Source organism: Mus musculus, chromosome 17 (assembly GCF_000001635.26).
Source record: "Mus musculus strain C57BL/6J chromosome 17, GRCm38.p6 C57BL/6J".
NCBI classification, from domain to species: Eukaryota; Metazoa; Chordata; class Mammalia; order Rodentia; family Muridae; genus Mus; species Mus musculus.
In genome coordinates, this window is record NC_000083.6 from 19,276,923 (window position 1) to 19,304,835 (window position 27,913).

Sequence of the window (27,913 nt, forward strand, 5' to 3'; positions counted from 1 at the left end):
GAATTGCCCACTAGGCTATAAAGTGCCCTTTATCTTGACTGATGAAAGTATACAGTACAAACTGTGGACAAGCAAGATACTGAATAGGCAATTACCCCATATTTCCTAGAAAAGATAGGAGATTCCTAAAAATTTCTGCTTCACAGTCAGAAGTTCTGGGCATGGCTGCCAAAATAGATGTCTGCACTGACACAGATAAATTTGGATGACTGTCCCAGGAGTCATTATGTCTCTCTCTTCTTATATAAAGCAGAAGCTACTTGGTCAAACATCCTTCTTACTCAGATGAAAATTTTCCCTCACAGGTATTTGATGGATTTGAAAAGTAGATTAATGATAGAGATTCCTAAATCCAGAGTTAACATTAATCAGCACTGGGTGACACTGTACCTCGCGGAGGCAAATCAACTAAACATGGGCAAAGGAGATCCTAAGAAGCCAAGAGGCAAAATGTCCTCATATGCATTCTTTGTGCAAACCTGCCGGGAGGAACACAAAAAAATGCACCTGGATGCCTCTGTCAACTTCTCAGAGTTCTCCAAGATGTGCTCAGAGAGGTGGAAGACCATGTCTGGAAAAGAAAAGGGGAAAATTGAAGATATGGCAAAGGCTGACAAGGCTTGTTATGAAAGAGAAATGAAAACCTACCCCACCCCAAAGGGTACACCAAAAAGAAGTTCAAGGACCCCAATGCACCCAAGAGGCCTCCTTCAGCCTTCTTCTTGTCCTGTTATGAGTACCACCCAAAATTTAAAGGCGAGCATCCTGGTTTATGCATTGGTGATGTTGCAAAGAAACTAGGAGAGATATGGAACAACACTACAACAGATGACAAGCAGTCCTATAAGAAGGCTGCTAAGCTGAAGGAGAAGTACAAGAAGGATATTGCCGCCTACAGAGCTAAAGGAAAAGCTGATGCAGAGAAAAAGGGAATGGTCAAGGCTGAAAAGAGCAAGAAAAAGTAGGAAGAGGAAGATGAGGAAGATGATGAAGGGGGTGAGGAAGAGGAGGAAAAAGAGGAAGATGAAGAAGAACGTGATGATGAATAAGTTGGTTCATTTGCAGTTTTTTTATTGTTTATTAAGCATTTAATCCCTCTGCACACAACTCACTCCTTTTAAAGAAAACAAATTGAAATGTAAGGCTGTGTAAGAGTTGTTTTTAAACTGAACAGTGTCTTTGTGTGTGTGTGTGTGTGTGTGTGTGTGTGTGTGTGTGTGGTTAAAACACAAGAATGTATCTTTAAATAGCCCTGCCCTGGTGGTACTTTCAATAGCCACTAAGCATGCCTGATACAGTCTGGGGGTCTGGGGGTTGTAGATTGACATGGAAATTTAAAGCAGGTCCTTATTGGTGCAAAGCACAAATTAGTTATATATGGAGACAGTAGTTTTTTTTTAATGGTTTTTGTTTTTTGTTTTTGTTTTGTGTTGTTATGTTTTCTTTTCTTTTGGTTTTATTTTTTTCATCTTCAGTTGTCTCTGATGCAGCTTATATGAAGATAACTGTTGTTCTGTTAACTGAATAACGTTCTATGATTGCAGAAAATAAATGTGGTTCCTTTGTTAACATTCTGAATGCTTCTAAGTAAATACAATTTCTTTTATTAGAAAAAAAAAGAAATGCAGTTTTAATTTTGCTCATTTTACATAATCCCTTTACAGAGCTTTGGACTAAATAAGATAGAATAGAAGTAATTTACTGAAAGCTGTAAATACAAATGATCTAGACATTGTAATAGTAATTCTTACCTTGACAATTCTCAAAAGTTTAATTTTTGTGCAAAGTTTAAGGATATTAGAGATAATTTCCTTTTCTTATACTAAAAGCAGAAAAAGGTTGGGATAATGTACACCAATGCTTATTGTACCAAATGTCTTAGAAGTTGTTTTCTATAATTCACACTTTTTAGTTGCCACCAAAAACTCTGCAATGTATCAATTTTGAGTGGTTATACCTGCAATGCTTACTTTTTAGCCTTTTCACTTTTCAGTTAGTTGGCCTCCTATGAGGTAACCTATGGGGAACAGCCTAAATTGTTTTTCATATTAAAGGTTTCTTGATTCATATTTTTAGGAAATTCATCCCAAGAGAAGATCAACCATGAGCTCTTTCTGTTTGTAGTCTTTGCTGAAGTCATGGTGCCTTTGGGTAGTGAAGAATGTGAACAAAAATAATTCCAAACTTGTTTTGCACTTGAATAAAAGACCTCAGCAGCAGAGTCCATGTGAAAAAGCAGTTTCAAAATTCCCAAAGTCATTCTGAATCCCTTGGAATAATTAGTGTGACAGACTGAGTCATCAACAAATACAAAACATGTAGAGTCACAAAAATATGAACCAAGCATATATGTACTGGACACTCTTTGTTCTCCATCAAGCAGACCCTTGAACTAATAGGATGTTCACTTGGATTTTTGTCTTCTGGTTCATGCAAATAAACAAATGTGTTTCTGCTTTGATCTATAATATCAGTAGTAGTTATTACAAAATCTCTGAAGAATTTCACCATGAAGGAGATGTTATGATTGGTGCATTTTTCCCACTTCACACATTCCACACTAGGAAGGAAAAGCCACATTCAACTATCCCATATTACTATTTGGACAATAAAATACAGTAAGTTCAACTATTTATTTTTCAAGTTCAGCATTCTTATATCTTAAGTGGTAAAGTCATTAAAATTTACTAAACTTTTATATTTTATTTTGACAAATTCACTTTTAGATTTTTAAAAATCTTCTCATCAGTTTTATTTTCCTTTCAGATTATTTTCCTCACTTAGAGGGAAAGAAAATGGAAACTTCTACTGTGCTCACTTTAGTTTCTTCTTTAATTGTTATCCATAATCTCTTATTTGTTAATTTTTTTATGCCACAATGACTGAAGAGTTTTCATTGTTATGATTTCAAAGAAGAATGATTTATTCTAAGCCTGTCCTTCCTGTTCTTAGCATTTTGGAAGTACTGTTTGAATCTGTGGTATTAGATGATGTCACTAAATGCTCTAAGTTCTATGTGAATGTTGTAAAACTTGAGTGAAGAGGTTATGTGTATTACATTCAGCTCATTCCAGAGTTAACAACATCACATTTACAAGTAGAGAATACATCTATGCTACATAAATATTTCATCTATCTCATGTTTTTTTATAAGTGTCTGTGTGATAATTTAAATTATAATCTCAGGCAGCTTACCTGTGTTTACCTGTTTAGTCCATTGGTTTGCAGCATTTACTCTCATTTTTATATATGTGTCTACCAACACTTTGTGAATATAAGAATGTAAATGAGGAAACACCTAATTAAAAAAAAAAGAGTTTCATCTTGGTGCTATTTCTTAGCTTTAGTTAAATAATTCAGGTTAATGGATAGTGTCAGACAGGTATTTTTGAGGGAAACAAAAATATTCTTGTGTATTTCTTAATAAAGTAAATAACATGTTTTTATCCAAGACAAATTACTTTCCCAAGAATACCTTATTATGTATGTATGGAATAGGTAGTATGGCATGGGAATAGAACCATAATTCTTATGTATCTCTGTGAATACAAGAATAATATATTAGAAATCGAGAAGCAGAAAATGACCAAAAGAAATAAAGGAGAGGCTTTAATATCTCTAAAAGGGAATTTGTCAAAATAACAATTGAAAACATTAAATAAAGTGTAAAGGTGAATTATGCCCTATGAGACAATACTCTGTGCTTGGTAAAATCTTTTGAGGTATTAAGCAATTAAATCAAAGAAAGTGTAGGGGGAAAATGTTTAGATATAAATTAAAACTTAATTGTTTTTTGTTGGACACATTAATTTTGAATCATTTAAACATCAAATATGGGTATATAAACTTTGTTATTTGGAAACACTCTTTAATGGTATTTCTAAATTTTTAGGGGATCATATGTTGACTCAAAAGAAATCATGCTATTTTCTCATATGCGTAGTTGATTGGGCAACTTTAGGTTTTGGGTAGGCCCTTTTCTATTTTGTCATAAATAATGCTCCTTATAAATCCACTTTTCTGGTGCCCATTACTCTCAGTAGTTAGGGTACCAATGTGTATGGTTATGCTTTTCTCATATTTTGTGCAGCAGCAAGCATTTCACTGTTAAAGGCTGTAGTTCTGGATATATGACCAACTAGTCTGGTTTTACTCTTCATAGTTTGATAAAATTGATATATCATATGAATTCCATTCTAGGCAGTAGTATTTTTAATAGATTTAATTTTTTTACTGGAGCTATGCACCATTGTTTGCAATTTCTGTATTAAAAGGCAAACCACTTTTCTCAAACATTTCTCATGTAGGTAATGTCATTCTGAATTCTTTCTACCCTGTCTTCTCTCATTTACATGAACAGGAGGGAAATATGGCCCCATTCCTAACTATAATGTGATTCTGATATGGCTTTATAATTGATCTCACTCTTCCTCTGAATTTAAGAAATGCAGTTTTTCAGTACAAAAACATTAACTGATTTTTAATGCAAACACAATTCCTTCATAGCCTTACTTTTATTTGAGTTAACTACAAAAGTTCTTTTTTGGTACTTGCCCTGTTGTAACCTCTTGCCTTCATTCATCGCATTTGTACTTGTCCTTCATAGTAACATCTTTTTTGTGAGCTCTCTTTTTCTCTGTGTATATTCTAAGGAAGACATAACCTGCAGAATTATAGTCAATCAAATTTAAAAATACAAAAAAAAGAGCACCATATAGTATATATTTTAGACTTGTGGCATAAGTTTGGCAAGTTCTCACTGTGGTAAGGACTGATGGTACGTTTTTGTCAGCACGGTAAGGTTTATTTTACCATTCATCTTCTAGAAGTGGGTGTGTGCTTCCAACTAAATCATTCTCATTCTGTACCCAATAAGACAGATGTGGAGTGGTTTTACATAAAATATTTCATGGGAAAATTATATTTCCTGTGGAAGGATATTAAACATTGGGTAAACTATTTCACAGCATTCATTAGTTACCTACAATTGTGTGTGTGTGTGTGTGTGTGTGTGTGTGTGTGTGTGTATGTGTGCACTCAAAGGGATGCTTCTGTTGTTTGTTTTTTGTGTGTGAGGATACATGTATGTTTGTGTGTATGTTTGATTATTTGTGGGTGTACCTCTGAGTGGGCGTTTGCATGTGTATGTATGCATGTCTAGTAAGTTCAAGTTCTCTTGGGCAATTAATGGAAGAAGACTCCATGAAATTAAAATGAAAAAGAAAGTGCATAAGATTTTGCCTAGAGAGAATGAAAGAGGGAAATTATTCAATCATTTTAAAATCTCAGTAATATAAATGATAAAAATAGTTTTCATTTTCAAAATATATTTATGATAAATCATGTGCTTTAAAAATTAAGTATGCAAATGAGAGTGATCAAGACTGTTTTATAGAAGTTGACTCTGATCATTGTCCTGTGACTGTAGATATGGAGTTAATCTGCTCAATTTGTATTGATTCTTATTTAATTCCCTGCATATAGATAATTCTCAAAAATGATATGTATCTTTAAATTTTTATATGTATTTATTTGAATATATAATGTTTATACATGAGAAAATCTCATTGATATTATTTCTCAAATTAAACATCCTAATTATCAATTTTTTCCTCTGTCGTAAATTATTTCATTACATTTTATCTGTCTGCTATCCTTTAAAATATATATTTGTTATTTTTATCATTTAGTTTTTATATCAAATAACTTTGTTCATCTTTCAAGTAAAAATTAAGTTAATTTCAAACACAAGCATGCATTAACAAAATAGGGTTTTAGTTAATTTCATAGATATACTCAAGTAGTTAGTATAAGCAATTTTCCTATACTGAGCATGCCAGGTTTTTGATCTTGCTTTTTTCGGTTTCTGTACCTGTATTGCTTGCCACCATATTGATATTATTATGACTACCTTTAGTCTTTCTTTTTGTGTGTGTTTGTGTCTTTGTTCATGTGTGGTTATGTGACCCTTTCATTTTCAAACCGACTGAATCTATTTCTTGTGTTAGATTCTCAAGATTTGGATGTTTGTGAGCTGTCTAATATTATTTCTGGGAATCAAACTTGGAGTCTCTGAAAAAAATGACACCCTTATTTGCTGAGAAAGTCCTCCTCCACACCATAAAAAAAATCCTTGAAAATCTTAATAATGATAATATATTTACACTTATTAGAAATTCGGTGCAGAGATCACATTCTCCAGAGCCCCAAATAGTCTAGTACCCACCCTCTTTCCCCATATTTCTCATCCCCAATTTTAAGTTTTGTCTGGAGCTATCACAGCACAAGCTAATAAGTAGCAGGTGATCTTCTTGAAATGACTTTACATTAAATTATATCTATGACAAAGGTCTAATACGCAAGGCTTGGGAATAAATAATTTTTTAAAAAGTTATAGAGGAAGTTCTAGTAAAAACTACAGCTGATACTCAAGAAGCATAGAGATGCTTGCACAGTAGAGATATCCCATTTCCAAAGGCTTGATAACATAATAAATAAACCAAAAAATTTACTGAGGACAACTCTGTTGCTCAACTGATATAAGCTCTGAAGCAAAAGATATTGTTTTGAAACATATGTCCTTTGAAAATGCTACACCCACTTGACAATGTCTCTTTTTATTATATATAATATTATTATTATTATTTTGGTTTTTTGAGACAGGGTTTTTCTGTGTAGCCATGGTTGTTGTGTAGCCATGGTTGTCCTGGAACTCACTTTATAGACCAGGCTGGCCTCGAACTCAGAAATCCACCTGCCTCTGCCTCCCAAGTGCTGGGATTAAAGGTGTGTGCCACCACTGCCCGGCTTTACAAACTCTTTTAAAGACAATTTAAAAGTCTGGAAATGCATTTAAAGCATTTGCTGAGATTTCTACTTCATATTTTCAAGGTATATTTATTACAATAATTTCAGGAGGACAGAACACTATGCAAAATCTTATTAATCAAAGAAAGAAAAAAATTACTAAATCTGGCTTGGCTCACAAATTTATTTAGGGAGAAAGCTTGGATATAACAGCAAACAATGTCTCAGTAAGGCAGGACGTCCCATAAATTTTAATGCTCCTGGCCCGACTCAGGACAGAAATCCAATTAAATGTCCACTTGGCATGAAAGGGTACCACTGTCATAAAGAGTTCTAAACTAGCTTTCATAAAAATGTCACTGCCTTATTTGGTACTATTGTAATCCCTAATACTATAGGAATCTTATCAAACCAGGGAAAATGTGAGGAACCTACCTCAGGCCCCTAAAACAATATTGGTATTTCAACAGCCTCAGACAACCAATCCATTTGGCAATGGAAACCTATCCAACAGCTGCATCAAGCAACCCCTGCAGTACAAGACTTAACCTCCACAGAGATATTTATACCTTGCTCCTTCTCAAATAGGTTACTTCAATTATTAAGAACTTAAAACTATTTTACTTACACAAGAAAACTTTACATAACCAGTGGAGCTTATGGCAGTAGTTCTTGGCTTTTAAATACTAAGGACAAGCCTTTTAAAAAAGTTTTTGTCACTTTTTAATAGCTATTTTGCAATTTTAGCCCATACTTTCAGAATTACAAACCTTGCTTCAATTTAGAAATTGCCTTTTCTCTATTGGACATGTTCATATTCCTACTATGCTTTCTGGTCCAAGGCATGAAGCTAAGGATAAATTTAATTCATTAACAAAATACTTTTGATAGTTTTTGGAAGGTAAATTAGAAAAATCTTACAACATCATGAAATCACCTCTACACTCAGAAAAACTGCTCCTGACAAAGTTTAATACAATTCTTAATCAAGAACACAGTGTATTTCCTTGTTATCTTTGAGGGTCAGCCATCCCAGAATAAGATTTGTTTAGAAGAAATCACATTATTGAAGAAACCTGATTCTGCTTCCAGAAGATAAAAATGGCAATACTTTTATGTTGTTAGTAGAAATGGGACCCAGAGATTCATGTATGTGAATGCCTGGCCCATACTGAGTGGCCTTTTAGTAGTAGGTGTGGCCTTTTTAGAGTTACTTTGTCCCTATAAAATGTTAATTTGTAACTCCAAGAAGCTCAGTCTTGTCCCTGCCTTCACTTCTGCTTCTTGTGGATGTATAACTTTCAGCTCCTTGTCCAAGACCATTTCTGACTGCACAATGCAATGTTTCCCACCAGCGTTAAATGGAAAAGATCTCTGAAAGTGTAAGTTTTCCTTCATAAGATATATTATGGTCGTTGTGAGTCTTCACATCCAAAAAATGCAAGGAAGACAAATGTTGATATTAGAGAAAGGGTTATTACTTTGAAGAGCTATGCTTTTCTGTTTTTTGTATTTTTGATTTTTGGTTATTTATTTATTTATTTACTTACTTACTTTTTTTTTTTGAGGAAGATTGACTTTGGGACTTTTTTAAGGGAAAGCAATGAAATACTTTATGTGCTGGTTAATGAGCCAACCATGGAAGTATGTGGAAAAAAATCTTGCCGAATGTAATTAGATATGTGTTGTTGACTCAAGTAGATAAGGAGGAGAGGAGGAGAGGAGTATTAGTGTTTTTCTTTAGATATGTTGGAAAAGAATGATGCTTCATTTTAATTTTCAAGACATTACCTTGAAGCTAAAGTGTAGCATTATTGATTAGTTTCATTGGCAAAGTAATTCTCAACACAGCCTTTTATTGAATTGCATGTGGTCATTAATATTTAAGCATATGAAGAAATGGATAAATCTGAGTAACAATAATTCACAATGTACTGATTGAGGAGAAATAGTACTAAAAACTGCCATTGACCTAATTCCTTTGTTCAAACACATACAGATATTTAAGGAAAGTCTAATGTACAATGAAAAAAAAAGGAGGGGGGTTGAAAATCTCTGGGCAAAATTCTTCCCATCTATGCTTCAGATTTGTGAAGTGGAGTTTAAGGCCACTCGTCTTGTATACAGATGGAGTTTCAGGATATACAAATTTAGAAAATAAAAGAAAACAGCAGGAATAGAAAACTGATAAATAGTTCTGGAATTAAGAGTTCAGGATTAAAAAAAGTAGTTCTGGCATCTTTCTCTGTAACTAAGGACATTAGTTAAGGTCAGTATTATAACAGGGATGTATGTGTAAGGAGACATAGAGGATCCATTTTGGCAAATTCCAAAAGAGAAGCCTAAATGTTGAAGATGACAGAGCTGTGGTATAATTGCCCACAGGCACTGATAGCAGGGAATGGAAAAAGCCCAAGAGAAAGAAGTGTTATGAAGTCAATAGAAATGAAAGGGATTGGAGAGGTAAAGATAAATTATAATCAGATATGGACTTGCAATGTTTGGAGTTTGCTCAGCTTGTATTTGATTTTGCTTTGGTACATTATTTTCTGACTACATCCCTTTTTCTCAAATTTAAATGATATTATGTTCCATTATATGTTGGAAGTATGTAATCTACATTTTTATTTTTTATTTTTCAAGTGATTATATTGCATTGTTACACATATTTCAGAGGAAACTTTGAACTTTGGACTTCAAACAAACTTGAGGCTGTTTTAGATTATGGGAAATTAAAATGAACTAAATCTATTTTGCACTATTTTATGGCTACAAGACTATCATTGTCAAGGAATAGAATGTAGTGGTTTGTACAGGAATGGCTCCATACACTATTCTGTTTAGATGTTTGACCATGCTGTGTGGCACTATTAGGATATGTGTCTTTGTTGGAGTAGGCATGGACTTGTTAAAGGAAGTCTATCACTTTTTTGGTAGAGTTACAGTTCTGAGAAGAACTAGTCTAGTCAGTGTGCTCTAGTTTCTACTTTAGGTGCCTGTGGATTTGGATATAAAACTGTCACTTGAATTTTGAAGACCATTTCTGCAGGAATACAGTCATGGTTCCCACCATGACAATAATAGACTAAAACTATGAAATTGTAAGCTAGCCCCAGTAAATTGTTTTCCTTTATGAGAATAGCCATGGTCATTATGTCTCCTTATAGCAATAAATCACTCACTAAGAATTCCCACTTAGATATGGTTTGGACTTCATGCTGACCTCAATTTTCCTCGCTTGTTTTGATTCACTTGAACATTCACAGATCATTATATGTTATTATATTTAGGCTGAGATCTTAAATAAAATTTCCCACTTGTCTGGAGAATTCATTTTTTTCCCTAAGGTTATTGTTAACCTCTGGTTCTTAGTTACTTTCCACAGCTTTTGCCATAAATTTTTAGCACTGGGGGATAAGAAAAATTATATAATGAAAAATTAGTGACATTTTTTTTCAGTGATCCACTTTAACAGGTACATTAAGTAAGACTATTTTGTAAGTGTGGATTTTGAGCCTTTCAGAGTAAAGGGTATTTTTCAACAAACCGTATAATTAAACAGGTAAAAAGATGTTTCAGAGAGTAGAAAACACCAACTGTGATGAACTGAATTCATACCTCCCAAAATAATATGAGTACATGCCTGTAATCCAGCGATCATACGGAGGGTAAGAGAGTGAATCAGGAGAATCTCTACAGGTTTCAGATGAAGAGTTCTAGGTATATGTGAGAAGAAAATAAAGAAATCCAGCAGGCAAATATACTAGAACAAGACTTTATTCCTAGTAGTTTAGAAAAAGAGACTGGTGGGTATTTCTGAATTCAAGATCAATTGTGATTTGCACAACTTATAGTCAAGTCATAGACACTGTGTTACTGAGTAAACCAAGGAAGCAACTAAACATTAAATGAATGAAATGCATAAATGCATAAGTGCATTGATATATATATAGATCTGTACATTCTAAGAGACATGCATACATGTAATCACACATGAAAACATCATAAATACAATGATAAAAATATATAGGGCATGGTACTGTACTATTTAATGTCATCTATTCACATTTAGAAGCAGTCTTTCCTTAGTTTCTCTAAGAAATTAGTAAATCCATGCTGCAATACTCAAAATATTATATCAGAGAAATAGTTCCCATGGTCACATGCCATGAAATGAATTTCAAAAGATTTTTAAATTAAGATAATTTCTTTAAAAACTTGTTAGGTAGATAGTAAAATAGTGAGTTTTCACATGTTAAGATGACAGAAAGCCAAAGATCTACATTTCAAAAGATGGGATATTTGGTGCAAAATGATTCCTGACTGGTAAACAAAATGTATAAAGAATAAATCTATGAAATATAAATAATATATGCTTTGAGAATCAATAAATAATGAGTAGTAATGTTAAAGGAGCCTGCCTAAACCTAACATATTTACCTCATCCAGTTCTTCTGTTCATGGTGAAGAAATTAAATTACATATTTTAAAGATTAAAAATTAAAGTATATAATTTACTGTACTAAATATGTAGATGTGTATGGTAAAGTTGACCATTATCTTATTGTTTTTATGCCACTTACACAGGTATAACTTTAAGAACTACCAGTATATTCTTGCTCTGCAATTTGCCATTGAGGAGATCAATGGGAATCCCAATCTTTTACCCAACATATCTCTTGGATTTGATTTCTACAATGTCAGATTCCCTGGGAAGTACAATCTTGATATTACTTTTAGTTGGCTCACAGCTCTTGGTCAGAGAAATTATTTCCCTAATTACAATTGTAAAAAGAGAAATTTCTCTGCTGCACTCACAGGAACATCATGGATAACATCTGCCCAAATTGGGACATTGCTTCAACTCTTTAAATTTCCACAGGTGAGAAAATTTGGGAACTGAGAGTCAGTTCTCTTTCTTCATGTTATTGCTGTTTTTAAACTGACAGAATAGTTGATCAATTATCCAAACATAAAAGCAATGTTCAGAATATGGAGTGCAATCCAGGTTTATCTTGCTTGTAAGAGAAATATTTATGAATAAATGAAGACAAGTAAGTCCTTGAAACTTACAGGCCTAACAAAAATGTAGCTTTTGTAATGTTCCTTTAAAATATTCTCCTGTCTTCTTCTATTCCTTAAGGAATAAAATTTATTTAGATGTTAATAATTTCCCTTCTTTCCAAATTGCTTCAAGATTACTTTTGGACCTTATGATCTTCTCCTGAGTGACCATGGTCACTATCCGTCTCTCTACCAGATGGTCCCCAAGGACACATCTCTTTCACTTGCCATTGTTTCATTGATGGTTCACTTTAAGTGGTCATGGATTGTTCTCATCCTCCCCGATGACCACAAAGGAAATAAAATTCTATCAGATTTTAGGGAGGAGATGGAGAGAAATGGCATCTGCCTAGCTTTTGTAAAAATGGTCTCAGACACATGGAATACATATGTTGCCAAATTCTGGGAAAAAATGGATGAGACAAATGTAACAATTATTTATGGTGACATTGATTCGCTAGAAGGTGTAATGAGGGATATTGAGCAAAGGTTATTGGCATGGAATGTCTGGATCATGAATGTTGAACATCATGTTATTGACACAACTGATTATTTCATGTTAGACTCATTTCATGGAAGCATCATTTTTAAGCACAATTATAGAGAGAATTTTGAATTTACCAAATTTATTAAAACAGTTAATCCCAGTAAATACCCAGAAGATGTTTATCTTCCTAAGCTGTGGTATTTCTTCTTCAAGTGCTCATTTTTGACATTAACTGTCATGTTTTGGACAACTGTCAAACCAATGCTTCATTGGATATATTACCTAGTCACATATTTGATCTGGCCATGAATGAAGAGAGCACAAGTATTTACAATGGTGTGTATGCTGTGGCTCAAAGCCTCCATGAGATGAGCCTTCAGCAACTTCAAATTCAACCATATGAAAATTGCAAAGAGATTGTGTTCTTTCCATGGCAGGTAATAACCTTTCTACTGTATTTTATTGTCAGCACTCTGATATAAGAGATTTGCAATAACACTAGCTTAGGTATTGTAAAATTCAGTTATGTTGTACACAATGAAGAATTGTTTGTGTTTCTAATCTTACCTAGAAGTCAAGATAGTATCAAATGTATGATGTTTTGAAATCATGTGCAAGATACCAGGAACAAATATGCTTTGTGAAAATTAAGTTCTGTGCTGGTGAGTTGGCTCAGTGGGTAAGAGCACCCGACTGCTCTTCCGAAGGTCCGCAGTTCAAATCCCAGCAACCATATGGTGGCTCACAACCATCCGAGATCTGACTCCCTCTTCTGGAGTGTCTGAAGACAGCTACAGTGTACTTACATATAAATAAATAAAATCTTAAAAAAAACTCAAGTTCTTTTCATCAATAACTAGCTATGCAGTCTTCTTACAGTAATAGAGGCAATTGATATACTCATTGCTTTATATATTTGTTACAAGAGAAATTAAAACGTGGACACTTATGTGAAACATTGATGGTTTGTTTATATAGAAATGATGCCTTTAATTTAATTTCTTGACATCAGTATCATCATTTTGGACACTGTAGCTTTGAACATATTCTAAAGGTAAAGGAGTCTTGCTATGTTTCAAAAAAGTTTATCTTTTTATAGATCAGTTTTCATTGATGGCTTACTTGAGCTTCGTTCTAAGTTTTTACTTGAAGATCAATAATAATGGTACTCTGCACATCCTTTTCACTGTCATCATTAATTGAATCTTCATTAATGTTGATATTTACAGCAGAATTTATTCTAACCTTATACGCAATGAAATATAAAATTATGTTTCTCTTTAAGCTTAACACTTTCCTGAAGGATATTGAAATGAAAGACAAAAGGAGTTTAGATTGGAGACAGACAATAGATACAGAGTATGACATTCTTAACATTTGGAATTTACCAAAGGGTCTTGGATTAAAAGTGAAAATAGGATCCTTTTCTGCAAATGGTCCCCAGGGTCAACAGTTGTCTTTATCTGAACAGATGATACAATGGCCAGCAATATTTTCAGAGGTGGGATATGTATTATCTAAATGGTTTGTGCTTATATTATTAATACTGTTCTGTTCTGTGATATAATGATGAGTGACTGAAGTTCCATTACACTGGAGTGTAAGTATAAAATAGTTTGAAGTAATTCTAGTATACCGGCTTTAAATTTTCCTTATGATCAATGGAAGTATACAGTGTTCCCCATTGATCACTCATATGAGGATTATGTTTCCTCCATTTGTCATAAATGAGGGATGGGACAGGTGGCAGAAGGAAATATTTATCTCCAAATGGCTCGTATGTTAATGTACTGGAGGAAAATCTCTTTTGGGGATTAAAATCATATAACAATATTAAATTTATTTTTCATTTTTCATTCAAATACGGTGACCAAAAATGACTTTTATAAGACAGACTATATTTTGTTTATGGTTCTAGAAGTATCAGAGTCTACAAAGGATAGAAGAAAGACAACAAGTGGTCATACAGGAGAGAGGCTTAGGAAATGGAAAAAAAAATGTTTCTATCCAGAAGTATTAACAGTAAATAAAATTAGTATCCTAGAATGAAAGAAACATTTTAATTTTTCTATTTTCAACTAGTGTTCTAATTTCATAACCAAGTGTGAATCCCCTAAATATTCAATAACTTTCAATATAATGTCACCATATAGGAGATAAACATTAAAAGGACTTGCGTTATGTGGAATATTTTTCTTTAAAAATATCATATAATATCTCCGTTAGCAATTCTTAATTGTCCATCGATTGTCAATATGTGCTATCTCATTGAATGTTTAATAATAATTTGAAGACCTTACAGACCAATGTGAGAATGCGTGACATTATATTTGAATATGCATGGTTTTCATAAGAAAGAATGTACAAATGATATATCATTCTCTGAATAGAGGAAGCAATTAATACTGCAGCTCTCTTCTATCTTCTCTGCAATTGTGATAGTCTTACAATAAGTAGTGACAGTTAAATTTTAACTGAGTATTTTCTTTTTTTAAAATTAATTAGGTATTTTCTTCATTTACATTTCCAATGCTATCGCAAAAGTCCCCCCTCTCCCACCAATCCCCCCCCCCCTCCTTGGCCCTGGCGTTTCCCTGTACTGAGGCATATAAAGTTTGCAAGACCGATGGGCCTCTTTCAATTGATAGCCGACTAGGCCATCTTCTGATACATATGAAGCTAGAAACATTAGCACTGGACGGGGGGGGGGGGGGGCGGTACTGGTTAGTTCATATTGCTGTTTTGGAAGCTGATTATGGGATGGATCCCCGGATATGGCAGTCTCTAGATGGTCCATTCTTTCATTTCAACTTCAAACTTTGTCTCTGTAACTCTTTCCATGGGTGTTTTGTTCCCAATTCTAAGAAGGGGTAGTGTCCACATTTTGGTCTTCGTTCTTCTTCAGTTTCATTTTAGCTAAATTGATCTATATATTTCTTCCTAAAAATATATGTTTATTTTCTTCCATAATAATTTTAAGTACTCTTAAATTGAAAATCAACATTCACAATATTGGAGGAAGTTGAGATGCTCAACAGAGGTGTCAGAAAATACAAAGCTAGTATTAGGCTAAATGGACACCATAGGCTTCAGTATTATGTTCCTAGTCACTAATATTTCACAAAAATTTTCTTAATCCATTAAGATCCTCCTTTTTCTTTCTTTTTTTTTTTTTTTTTTGAGACAGGGTTTCTCTGTGTAGCCCTGGCTGTCCTGGAACTCACTCTATAGATCAGGCTGGCCTCGAACTCAACTTCACCTGCCTCTGCCTCCCAAGTGCTGGGATTAAAGGCTTGTGCCACCACACCCTGCAAGATCCCAATTTTTTTTAATACTGTGATAATTGTCAAACCAAAATTTAAACACTATTGCCTTCTCAAGGGCATTATCTTTTAATTCTTTTAATTCCTTTTAAAAATGTTTATTGATTATTTTATACATTTACATTTCAAATGTTATTCCCCTTCTCAGTTTCTCATCTGTATACCCCCTTTCACATCCCCAATCTGTAGCTTCCTTGAAGGTGCTCCTCCTACCCCCATACTCCTGCTTCATCACCCTAGCTGTCATTCCCCTATGCTGGGCATCAAGCCTTCAGAGGACCAAGGCCCTCTCCTCTTACTGATGCCAGATATGGTCATATTCTCCTACATGTTATGCAGGACTCATGGATCCCTCCATGTGTATTCTTTAGTTGGTGGTTTAGTCCCTGAGAGCTCTGTGGATTCTATTTCATTGATATTGTTGTTTTACCTATGGGGTTGCAAACCCTTTCAGATGCTTCAGACCTTAACTACCCCATTGGGTCCCCTATACTCAGTCAGACAGTTGACTGCAAGCATCCTCATCTGTATTGGTAAGTCAGTGGCAGAGCCTCTCAAAAGACAGCTATATCTGACACCTGTCTGCAAGCATTTCTCGGAATAAGCAATAGTGTCTTTTTTGGTGATTGTATTAAGGAGGTATCACCAGGTGGGATAATCTCTGTATGACATCTGTCAGTCTCTGCTCAACTCTTTGACCTTGTATTTTATTTAGATGTGAGCAAACTTTGGTTAATGTTTTTGAGATGTCTTGGTTCCCCTATCCTTCAACCAGGGGCCTTGTCTAACCTATGAATATGGTCTCTAAAGGTTCTCTCTCTGATTTGTGCGGTATATCAACTAATGTAATCCCCAATGGATCCTGAGCTTCTCTTGCTTTCCAGGCATATAGGAATTTCTGTTAGCTACCCCAGTCCCCGCCCCTTATTACTATAAATAGTCTTTTAAATAAGTCTAATTATTAATAAAAGGTGTGCTTTTCAGGGTATGACTTTCAAAAATTATTTTTTTTCATTTTTCATAAAAAACTCTAAGCATTAAATAACAATATTCATTCTTCTCAGATACCTCATTCTGTGTGCAGTGAGAGTTGTGGGCCTGGATTCAGGAAAGTAACCCTGGAGGGCAAGGCCATCTGCTGCTACAAGTGTACTCCTTGTGCAGACAATGAGATTTCTAATGAGACAGGTAAATGCAGATTTTATGGAAAACTTCCTATTTCTCCACTGTTTTCTACAATGTGCTAGCAATTTAAAAATATCTAAATAAAAGTCAAATATGTGTTATTTTTATTTCTTTTTTATAGGAAATTAAATGTCATATTCATCACCATCCCCTTGAAATAGGTCAAAACAGCCATTTCATATTATTCTTGATTTATATCTTTAATCCAGTACCAATATTGATGCTGGAAGATTCAGTACATTCCCCTGTACTTTTCAATGTTTTTCAATTTACTCTTCTATTTAACACATTTTAATTAAGTATCACAGATATTTTAAAAATATATTTCAATGATTTTCAAGAATCATATAAGGTTCAGATCTGTTGCACCTTCTTAGAGATAATTAACAGCTCATTTCTCATTTTTATTTGTTTGATAATTTCATACAATGTGTTTTCATCACATTCATCATTCATACGCTTCCCTCATTCCCATAATTTGTACTTACACTATCTAATACAGTTCATGATACTAAAGGATACTTACATGTGTGTATGTCACTTAATGGTTGTTAATCAACCATGTTCTGCACACTGAAGTATAAAGCTTAATATCTGCCCTGTAGCTATCAAATATTAATAACTCATTTTCTGGAGATATGGAATTCTTAATGACTACCTCCAATATCTATACTGAAATTTGCCTGGGTTAAAGTATCTAAAACATTTTCTTGTGTGTTATGAGTTTATGTGAACAATTTTTCTGTGATCAATGAAAAAGAATTATTTTTGTGGTATTCTCTACACTGAAGGTTTTTGATAATTTTCTGGCTTCTCTTGGCTTAGAATTTTATAGAATTTTTTATGTTGTTAGTGGACCTATTAGAAAAGACTTGGGGTTATGGTCTTTTAGGGGAAGGTGCACATCTAAGGACTTGCTTTAGGTTTTAAAAGTCCATGTAACATCTGCACCTTTTTTTTTTTTTTATGCTGCTGCCTTCAAACCAAGATTTTTTCCTAGCTGCTTTTATACTTCCTTCAATTATGTAAATGAACAAATATTCTAAATCTATAGCACACAACACATTTAATGAATTTGTTTATTTATTTGCAATCTAATCATAGTTAACACTCTGTGGCAACCCTCCCAGAGTTCATTAACACATTCCTTCACCTCTATCTTGGCCTTACTGCCTTCTAAACTTCTGAAACTCTGTGGGATGTATCCTAGGTTTTCTGCCCTTTTTGCCTAATATCAACTTACTAGTGAGACCATATGATGTATGTCCTTTTGCATCTAGGTTACCACATTCAGGATGATATTATGTAGTTTCATATATTATCTTTCAAATCTCATTAAACCCTTGATCTTAATAACTAAGTAATAGTCCATTGTTTAAATGTGCCACATATTCTGCACATCCATTCTTCTTTGTTAGGACTTGTGTTACTTCCAGCTTTTGGGCTCTTACAAGTAAGGCCACTATTAACATAGATGAGCATGTGTCCCTTGATATATTGGGCCATTTTGTGTGTGTGTGTGTGTGTGTGTGTGTGTGTGTGTGTGCATATCCAAAAGTGGTATAGCTGGGTATCTTGGTATGAATGGGTCTATTTCCAATTTTCTGAGGAATTTATTTTGAGAGTGGTTGTACCAGTTTGAAATTTCAAAATTGTGTGATGGAGCCCAGGTGGGACAGTCTCTGGATGGTCATTCCTTCAGTGTCTACTCCAAACTTTATCCCTGTAACTCCATCAATGGATATTTTGTTCCCCCATCTAAGAAGGATTGAAGTATCCACCCACTGGTCTTCGTTCTTGAGTTTCATATGTTTTGCAAATTATATCTTGGATATTCTGAGTTTCTGGGCTAATATCCATTTATCAGTGAGTGAATATTATGTGTATTCTTTTGTGATTTGGTTACCTCACCTGGATTATATCCTCCATCCATTTGTCTAAGAATTTAATAAATTAATTTTTTAATACCTGCATAGTACTCCACTGTATAAATGTACCACAATTTCTGTATCCATTTCTCTGTTGAGGGACATCTGTGTTCTTTCCAGCTTCTGGCTACTATAAATAAGGAACATATTGGAGCATATATCCTAATTATAAGTTGGAGCATCTTCTTGGTATATTCCAAGGAGTGGTATTGTTGGATCTTCTGGTACTACTATGTCCAGTTTTCTGAGGAAGAACCAAACTGATTTTCAGAGTAGTTAAACAAGCTTAGAATCCCACCATCTATGATGGAGTCTTCCTCTTTCCCCACATCATCACCACCCTCTGCTGTCACCTGAGATTTTGATCTAGTCATTCTGACTGGTGTGAGGTGGAATCTTAGGGTTGTTTTGGTTTGCATTTCCCTGATGATTAAGTATGCTGAACATTTTTCAGGTGCTTCTCAGGCATTCAGTATTCCTCAGTTGAGAATTCTTTGTTTAGCTCTGCGCCCCAATTTTAAATAGGGTTATTTGTTTTTCTGGAGTCCAAATTCTTGAGTTCTCAATCTTATAGCACAAGCTATTTTTGTTTTATTCAGGAATTCTTTCCCTCTGCCCATATCTTTGAGGCTTTTCCCCACATTCTCCTGTATATGGTTCAGTATCCATGGTTTGATGTGGACTACCTTGATCCACTTAGACTTGAGCTTTGTATAAGGAGATAAGAATGGATCAATTCACATTTTTCTATATGCTAACCACCAGTTGAGCCAGTACCATTTGTTGAAAATGCTTTCTTTTTTTCCACTGGGTAGGTAAGCTCCCTTGTCAAAGATCAAGTTACCATAGGTGTGTGGAATCATTTCTGTGTCTTCAATTATATTGCATTGATCTACAGACCTGTCATAGTACCAATACCATGCAATTAGTATTGAAATTGTTATGTAGTACATATTGAGGTCAGACATGGTGAATCCACCAGAGACTCTTATTTTGTTGGGAATAGTTTTTGCTATCCTAGTTTCTTTGTTATTCCACATGAATTTGCAAATTATCCTTTCTAACTCTGTGAAGAAATGATTTGGAATTTTGATGGGGATTACATTGAATCTCTAGATTGCTTTTTGCAAGATTGTCATTTTTACTATATTAATCCTGCCAATCCATGATCATGAGAAATCTTTTCATCTTCTGAGATCTTCAATTTCTTTCTTCAAAGATTCAAAGTTCTTGCACAGATCTTTAACTTCCTTAGTTTCAGTCACACCAAGGTATTTTATATTATTTTTTACTATGGTGAAGGGAGTTGTTTCCCTAATTACTTTCTCAGCCAGTTTTCCTTTGTATAGAGAAAGGCCACTGATTTATTTTCAGTTAATTTTCATCAAGCTACTTCACTGAAGTTGCTTATCAGGTTTAGGAGTTCACTGGTGAAATTTTCTGGGTCACTAAAATAAATAATATCATATCATCTGCAAAGAGTGATATTTTGATTTCTTCCTTTCCAATTTTTATCCCTTTGATCTCCTTTTGTTGTCTAATTGCTCTGGCTGAGACTTCAATACTATATTGACTAGGTAGGGAGAGAGTGAGCAGCCTTGCCTAGTCCTTGAATTTAGTGGGATTGCTTCAAGTTTCTCTCCATTTAGTATGATGTTGGCTACTGGTTTGCTCTATATTGCTTTTATTATGTTTATGTATGGGCCTTGAATTCCTGATCTTTCCAAGACTTTTATCATGAATGTGTGTTGGATTTTGTCAAATGCTTTCTGAGCATCTAACAAGATGATAATGTGTTTTTTATCTTTGAGTTTGTTTATATAGTGGATTACGTTGATGGATTTCTATATAATGAATGATTCCTACAATTTCAAAATTAATAGTGGAGAGTTTCATTTTGTCCACATCCTGGCCAGCATGTGGTCTTTCCTGAGTTATTGATCTCAGCCATTCTATCTGGTATAAGGTGGAATCTCAGTGTCCTTTTGATTTGTATTTCACTGATCAATAAAGACTTTAGTTCTTAAGTGCCTTTTAGTCATTTGAGATTCGTCTGATGTGAATTCTTTGGATTTTGCTCAATTCCTTTATCTACTTGGTGTTGAGTATTCTGAAAGATGATAATTATAGATTTATTTTCATATTCCTAAATACAGACTGTTAGTTAGACCAGCATTATTCAAGCTTGCTTGATTTCTTTCTTCCTTTCTTCCTTCCTTCCTTCCTTCCTTCCTTCCTTCCTTCCTTCCTTCCTTTCTTTCTTTCTTTCTTTCTTTCTTTCTTTCTTTCTTTCTTTCTTCCTTCTTTCCTTCCTTCCTCTCTCTCTCTCTCTCTTTCTTTCTTTCTTTCTTTCTTTCTTTCTTTCTTTCTTTCTTTCTTTCTCTCTTTCCTTCCTTCTTTCTTTCTTTCTTTCCTTCTTTCTTCCTTTTTATTGTATGTTTTTGGATTCTTTGCAAATAGAAAGTGCCCATATGTACATATTCCATTGAATGGCCTGTCTATATATGTGCTAATACAATGGTTTTTTGTTTGTTTGTTTGTTTGTTTTGTTTTGTTTTGTTTTCACTATTGCTCTGTAGTACAGCTTGAGTTCAGGGGTGGTAATTCCTCCAATAGTTCTTTTCATGTTAAGAATTGTTTTTTCTATGATGGGTTTTTGTTTTTCTATATGAAATTGAGAATTGCTCTTTGAATGTTTGTGAAGAAGTGTGTTGGAATCTTGTTGGTGATTGCATTGAATCTATTGATTGCTTGTGGTAGGATGGCCATATTTACTATGTTAATATAACCAATCTATGAGTATTGGAGTTGTCTCCATTTTCTAGGATGTTCCTTAATGGCTTTCTTGAAGCACTTGAAGTTATTGTCATATAGATCTTTCATTTGCTTGTTAAGTGTTACACCAAGATAATTTGTACACCTTTTTCGTATTGTGAAGGGTGTTGTTTTTCTATTTTTTTCTCATTCTTGTTATCCTTTAGTAGAGAAAGACTAGTTATTTGTTTGAGTGAAGTTAATATCAAGCTACTTTCCTTAAGTTGTGTATTAGCTGTAGAAGAACTCTGATATATTTTTTGAGGTTGCTAATGTAAACTAACCTATCATCCACAAATAGTGACACCTTGTTTCTTTCTTTTCAAGTGTGTGTCCTTTTGATTTGCTTTTGTTGTCTCGTTATTATCTCTAGAACTTCAAGTATTGAATAGATATTGAGAGAGAGGGCATCCTTGTGTTGTTCCATAATTTAGTAGGATTGTTTCAAGTATCTCTTCATTAAATTTGAGCTTGGCTAATTGTTTGATATATATTGTTTTTTATTATATTTATGTAAGGGCCTTGATAGACTGATCTCTCCAATACTTTTAACATGATGGGGTGTTGTATATTGTCAAATGCTTTTTCAGTTTCTAATGTGATAATCACCTCTTTTTCATTGAGTTTGTTTATATAGTCAATTACATTAATGGGTTTTTGTAAGTTGAACCATCTCTACATTCCTGAAATTCTACAAGAGAATTCCTACAGCTGAAAAAAACACTCAAGAATGTAGCAAGATACAAAATTAACTCAAAAAATCAGTACCCTCCTGTAAGTAAGCAATAAAATGTCTGAGAAGGAAGTTAGAGAAACAACACTGTTCATCATAAACAAAAATAATATCTACTGCATGTGCCTCTAACCAAGTAAGCAAAAATTCTGTATGATGCAAAGTTCAGGTATCTGAAGAGAGAAATTAGGAAGATATGAAAAGATGAAAACATCTCCTGTGCTTGTAGATCAATATATTTAATATAGTGCAAATGGACTCCTAACCAAAAGAAATGTGCAATTTCAATGCAATCAACAGCCAAAATTCCAACAAAATTCTTCACAAATTTTGAAACAATTACAATTTCATAAGGAGACTTCTGAGTCCTATGAAGTGTCCACACTCTCATCTATCAATAATAATAAATATTACTTTGTATAAATTTTCACACAAGAGAAATCCTTACATATCATACACACACATACACACACACACACACACACATATATAAGTGAATTTATGAATGTATCATGTGTATGTATAAAAAGAGCCATTCACACAGTAAGAACAAATCAGACCAGTATCTATTAATCAATTATATTGTTTAACTGTATGCAGTCAAAGAAAAGATAAACACTGAAAGTTTGAAAATACTATTCATAGAAAATTGTACACTAAAATAATACTATATTTTATATTTTAAAATATCAATTCAATGTTATTAATGAAAGAAGACACTCTGATTATTAATTATATTTTAAAAATATAGAAATATTGTGTCGTAGGTACAATACACTGTCATAGGTTTTTACTGCTCTGAACAAACACCATGAAAAAGGCAATTCATAAAAGCACAACATTTAATTTGTGCTGGCTTAGCAGTCAATTATCATCAAGGTAGGAGCCTGGCTTCATCCTTTAGGCATGATGCAGTAGGGCTGAGAATTCTCTACTTTCTTCTGAAGGCTGCTAATAAAAGACTGGTTTCTTGGCACATAAAACAAGGGTTTTAAAGCCCCTTCCCACAATGACACACTTCCTTCAACAAGAAACACTTACAAAGAGTGCCACTCCCCAGGACAAAAAATATTCAAACAAGGACATTGCTTTTTCTGGTTGCCATAGGTATGTTTAATCACTTGAATCAATAGGCAATAGCTAGGCATAGCATTAAAAAAGTGTGTATTATCCAATTTATAATATCCATATATTTTATAAGTTTCAACAATGTTCAAAATCCAAGTTCAAATCTCTTCAGAGATTAATTTACACTCTTCTGTGCAAGCCTCAAAGCAAGATAAGAGACAGTTAGGAAAACTCCAAACTCTGGATTTCCATTTCTGATGTCAGTGAGGTCTTCAGATCTCCACTACATTTTCATCTTAGTTGACTGCAATGCTTTTTTTTTTTTTTCCAACCTGGGCTGATTCCAATTCCTGCTAGTAGCTTTCCTCAGAATATATCCCATGGTTCTAGAATCTTGAACATTTTGGGATTTTTCAAGGCTATTTCAACATTATGCTTCTTCTATCATAGTCTGGGGTCTACACATGATTTTCTAGGCTCTTCCAAAGGTCTTGCATTATTTCTCCAACACTGTTCTCTATCACTCTAGGTTCTGGTTGAATACACTCTACTTTTGCTGTTCGTTTTGGTGACCAGACCATGCTATTGGCATCTGAAGTACACTGGGTTCTTGCACTGCAGCTTGGCTTCAACAGTAGCCTTTCATAGGCCCTGTTCATCGTGCTAAGTCTCAACTTTTTTTGCATGATCCCTTTATTCCTATGCCATCAACTTCAAATGAGGCTTTAAATTTGCCAATGCCATTTCCTGGCTTCTCACACTATCAAGCATCAGCTACTATTCATGACCCCTTCATACTTTCATATCCAGTAACACCTGGGTGCCTCTAACACCAAGTTAAGCTGCAAATTGTGGTACAACATTGGGTATCTCTGGAACAGAGCTTTTTTACTCTCAGAAAACACTTCCCAGAGTATTTCACCTCATTGATGCTGACCTATTCTTAATTATTGCTAATTTATAGCTCCATCTAATCAGAACAAATTGTTCTGGGAATCATTCTCTTTTTGACTCATCAGCCAGAGACACATGGCCAATGCTCCCAAGTTCAGCTGCTTGATGGGGCTAGAATATTGCTAACCCTTAGTCTATTTCCAGCTTTTGTTTTACAAGTCTATAACTACATAAGCTTGGCTGTCCTTAGACTTTCTCTGTAAATTGACCTTTAACTCAAGAGCTGTATGGCTCTGACTGCAGAATGCTGGGGGGTGATGCATATACTAACATCCCTGGATTTAAGCTTATCTCTCCTTTGAACTTGGCCTGTCACAGGCTGGCCTCAAAATTCAGAGATCTGCTTGTCTTTGTCTCCTGGGATTAAAGTAGTGTACCATAATGTCTAGGTCTAAATTTTTCATGGCTACTGTTTGCCATGATCCTGATCAAAATTCTATGTCATCTAGCCTTAAGATCTTGTTCACATGATTGCCCCCTATTTCTGGTTCACTCCATACTAAAACTCCAAAATATACCTTCTCAACTGCAAATACGAACAATCATTTGGTTTGGTGAGATCTTGCTCAGAGATCACTACTCTATTTATTTTTCTTCTTGAAATTAGCGTTCAGCTTAATTTCATTTCCTGATGCCCCTTTATTTTACTTAAAACATATGTTTTCTATTTTTCCTTTCTGAGATTGCTATGCTTGTAAGAAAATATTCTTCATATGACTTAACCAGTGATCAAAGTCTCTGTTCGGTTATTTGGGACTTCCTTTGCTAATTCAGCTAAGATAAACTTCTTTATCTTAGCCTCAGGTAAGCTCTTTAGACAAGGGCAAAAGGCATTCACACACTTCACCAAAATATTACAAGAGTAACCCCATATAAAAAAATCTTCTCCTCTGAAACCTCTAGAACCAGGCTTCCACAGATAAAATTAACCTCAGCAACAAAGTTTTCCATATTCCTACAAGGATGGCATAATAAGCCTAACTTAATTCATTCTACTGCTTTCCAAATCCAAAATCTCAAAATCCAAATTCTTCCAACCAAAATCATGGATAGGTTTTTCACAGAAATACCACTCTAGGTACTAACTTGTGTCTTAGTTAGGGTTTTGCTGCTGTAAATAATCACTTTGACACCATCAACTTTTATAAGTACAACATTTCATTGGGACTGACTTACAGGCTCAGAGGTTCAGTAAACCATTCTCAAGTTCAGAGAATGACAGCATCTAGGCAGGCATGGCACAGGAAGACCTAAAAATTCTATATATTTAGGTAAGAACTTCTAGGCTATGACTAGAAGTATGACTAAAAGTATGACTTCCAGGTATCTAGGATGAGGTTCTCAAAGTTCACTTCCACACTTTCAACAAGGCCACATTTTAAATTAGTGCCACTCTATGGACCAAGCATATTCAAACCACCATATCAACATAATATATTTTATAAATTTTTCTACATGTATTTTATGTTAATCATAGTATTTATGAAAATATTTAAAGTTCCATAACAGTATTTTTTTCTAAAGTCCCACTCATTATCTAGGAATATTCTATCTATGAAAGCATATGCTTGCTTTAAATATTATGAAAACATATTTTTGGATGATTTTGAGCACTATCAAATGTAATAGCATCTACTTCATAAACTCCAGCAGAGAATGAACAGAATTTAAACATACAAGGTATTTTATGGAAAAAAGTACATTTACGATTCACATAACAGAAATCATTATGTGAAAAAGTTAGCAAAACTATTTCCTCTAATCTATATTTCCCGTAATAAAATTAAAGCAGATATGTGCAATACGAGTACTATCAGGGTCGCAGAAAGTGTTTACAATGTCATTTAGTATTGTAGTTAATTTCACAAGAGTTACATCATTGTTAGTAAAGGCAGAGAAATATTGTATGTACAGAGAACAAAAGCATTTAGGTAATAACATTTAAATGATAATCATGAATTTTTTAAGGAATTTATTGGAAGTTGAAGGGTACCTGAAAAGATACAAAACTGTTCTTTACAAAGGTAGGTATTGTAAGTATAAATATGTCCCATTAAAGATACCTTCAGTTGTATAGACATCTAAATGGACTCAATGGTTACTAAAATTTAATAGGTAGGTATAGGGAGCTCAAGGAGTTGTGAGTAATTCTGAGGGTAGGGAAAGGAAGGTGTGTGATGGTAGTATTTAAATAAAGCTTGAATCAAATCCTATAGTATGTGAACATAACTATGGAAAGAAATATGTAAAGAACAAGAAGCTGTTTCTGAATCTAGATTTATTCATAACACTGTACTAATTACTTTGTCCATGAGAAAACAAAATACAGTGACTTCTGTGACTGTCCCTATAGTTAGAGATGTCTAACAATAAAAGAAATCTTCATAGACTGAACTCCTGATCTCAAGATAACCTATATTTTTGACCAGATATAGACCAGTGTGTGAAGTGTCCAGAAAGTCATTATGCAAATACAGTGAAGAGCAACTGCTTCCAAAAATCTGTGAGCTTTCTGGCCTATGAAGACCCCTTGGGGCTGGCATTGGCAAGCATAGCTTTGTGCTTGTCTGCACTCACTGCCTTTGTTATTGGCATCTTTGTGAAGCACAGAGACACTCCTATTGTCAAGGCCAATAATCGAGCTCTCAGTTATGTTTTGCTCATCAACCTCACATTCTGTTTCCTGTGTTCTTTGAACTTCATTGGTAAGCCAAACACAGCTGCCTGCATCCTTCAGCAGACCACATTTGCAGTTGCTTTCACTATGGCTCTTGCCACTGTGTTGGCCAAAGCTATTGCTGTGGTCCTTGCCTTTAAGGTCAGTTTTCCAGGGAGAATGGTAAGGTGGCTAATGATATCAAGGGGTCCAAATTACATCATTCCTATCTGCACCTTGATCCAACTTCTTATTTGTGGAATATGGATGGCAACGTCTCCACCATTCATTGACCAAGATGCTCATACTGAACATGGACACATCATCATTTTGTGCAGCAAGGGCTCAGTTGTTGCCTTCCACTCAGTCCTGGGATACCTTTGTTTCTTGGCCTTTGGGAGTTATGCCATGGCCTTCTTGTCTAGAAATTTGCCTGACACATTCAATGAATCCAAATTTGTGTCATTCAGTATGCTGGTGTTCTTCTGTGTCTGGGTCACCTTTCTTCCTGTTTACCACAGCACTAAAGGGAAGATCATGGTGGCTATGGAAGTCTTCTCTATCTTGGCTTCCAGCACAGCACTCCTTGCCTTCATATTTGGTCCCAAGTGTTACATTATCTTGTTGAAACCAGACAAGAATTCATTTAATCATATCAAGAAGAAAACACCCTCTAGAAGTAAGAATTTTCCTAAAACATAGTTGAAAAAAAAAAGCATTTAGCTTTTATTTTAACAACTTCATAAATGGCATCATTCATATATCATTCTAAAATATGTTATATGGTTTCCCTGAGTCTAAGACCTGATGGCTCCATACCTCAATCACATAAAATCTTTGTGTCATTTCTCAATAGAAACTCTTCTTTTTTATTTATTGTTTTAATTTTATTAA

The 27,913-nt window shown here is 34.3% G+C and overlaps 2 pseudogenes; both read left to right on the top strand.

The window, feature by feature from the left end:
- On the top strand, nt 415-1,046 carry Gm6759 (predicted gene 6759; annotated as a pseudogene).
- On the top strand, nt 2,401-27,725 carry Vmn2r-ps120 (vomeronasal 2, receptor, pseudogene 120; annotated as a pseudogene).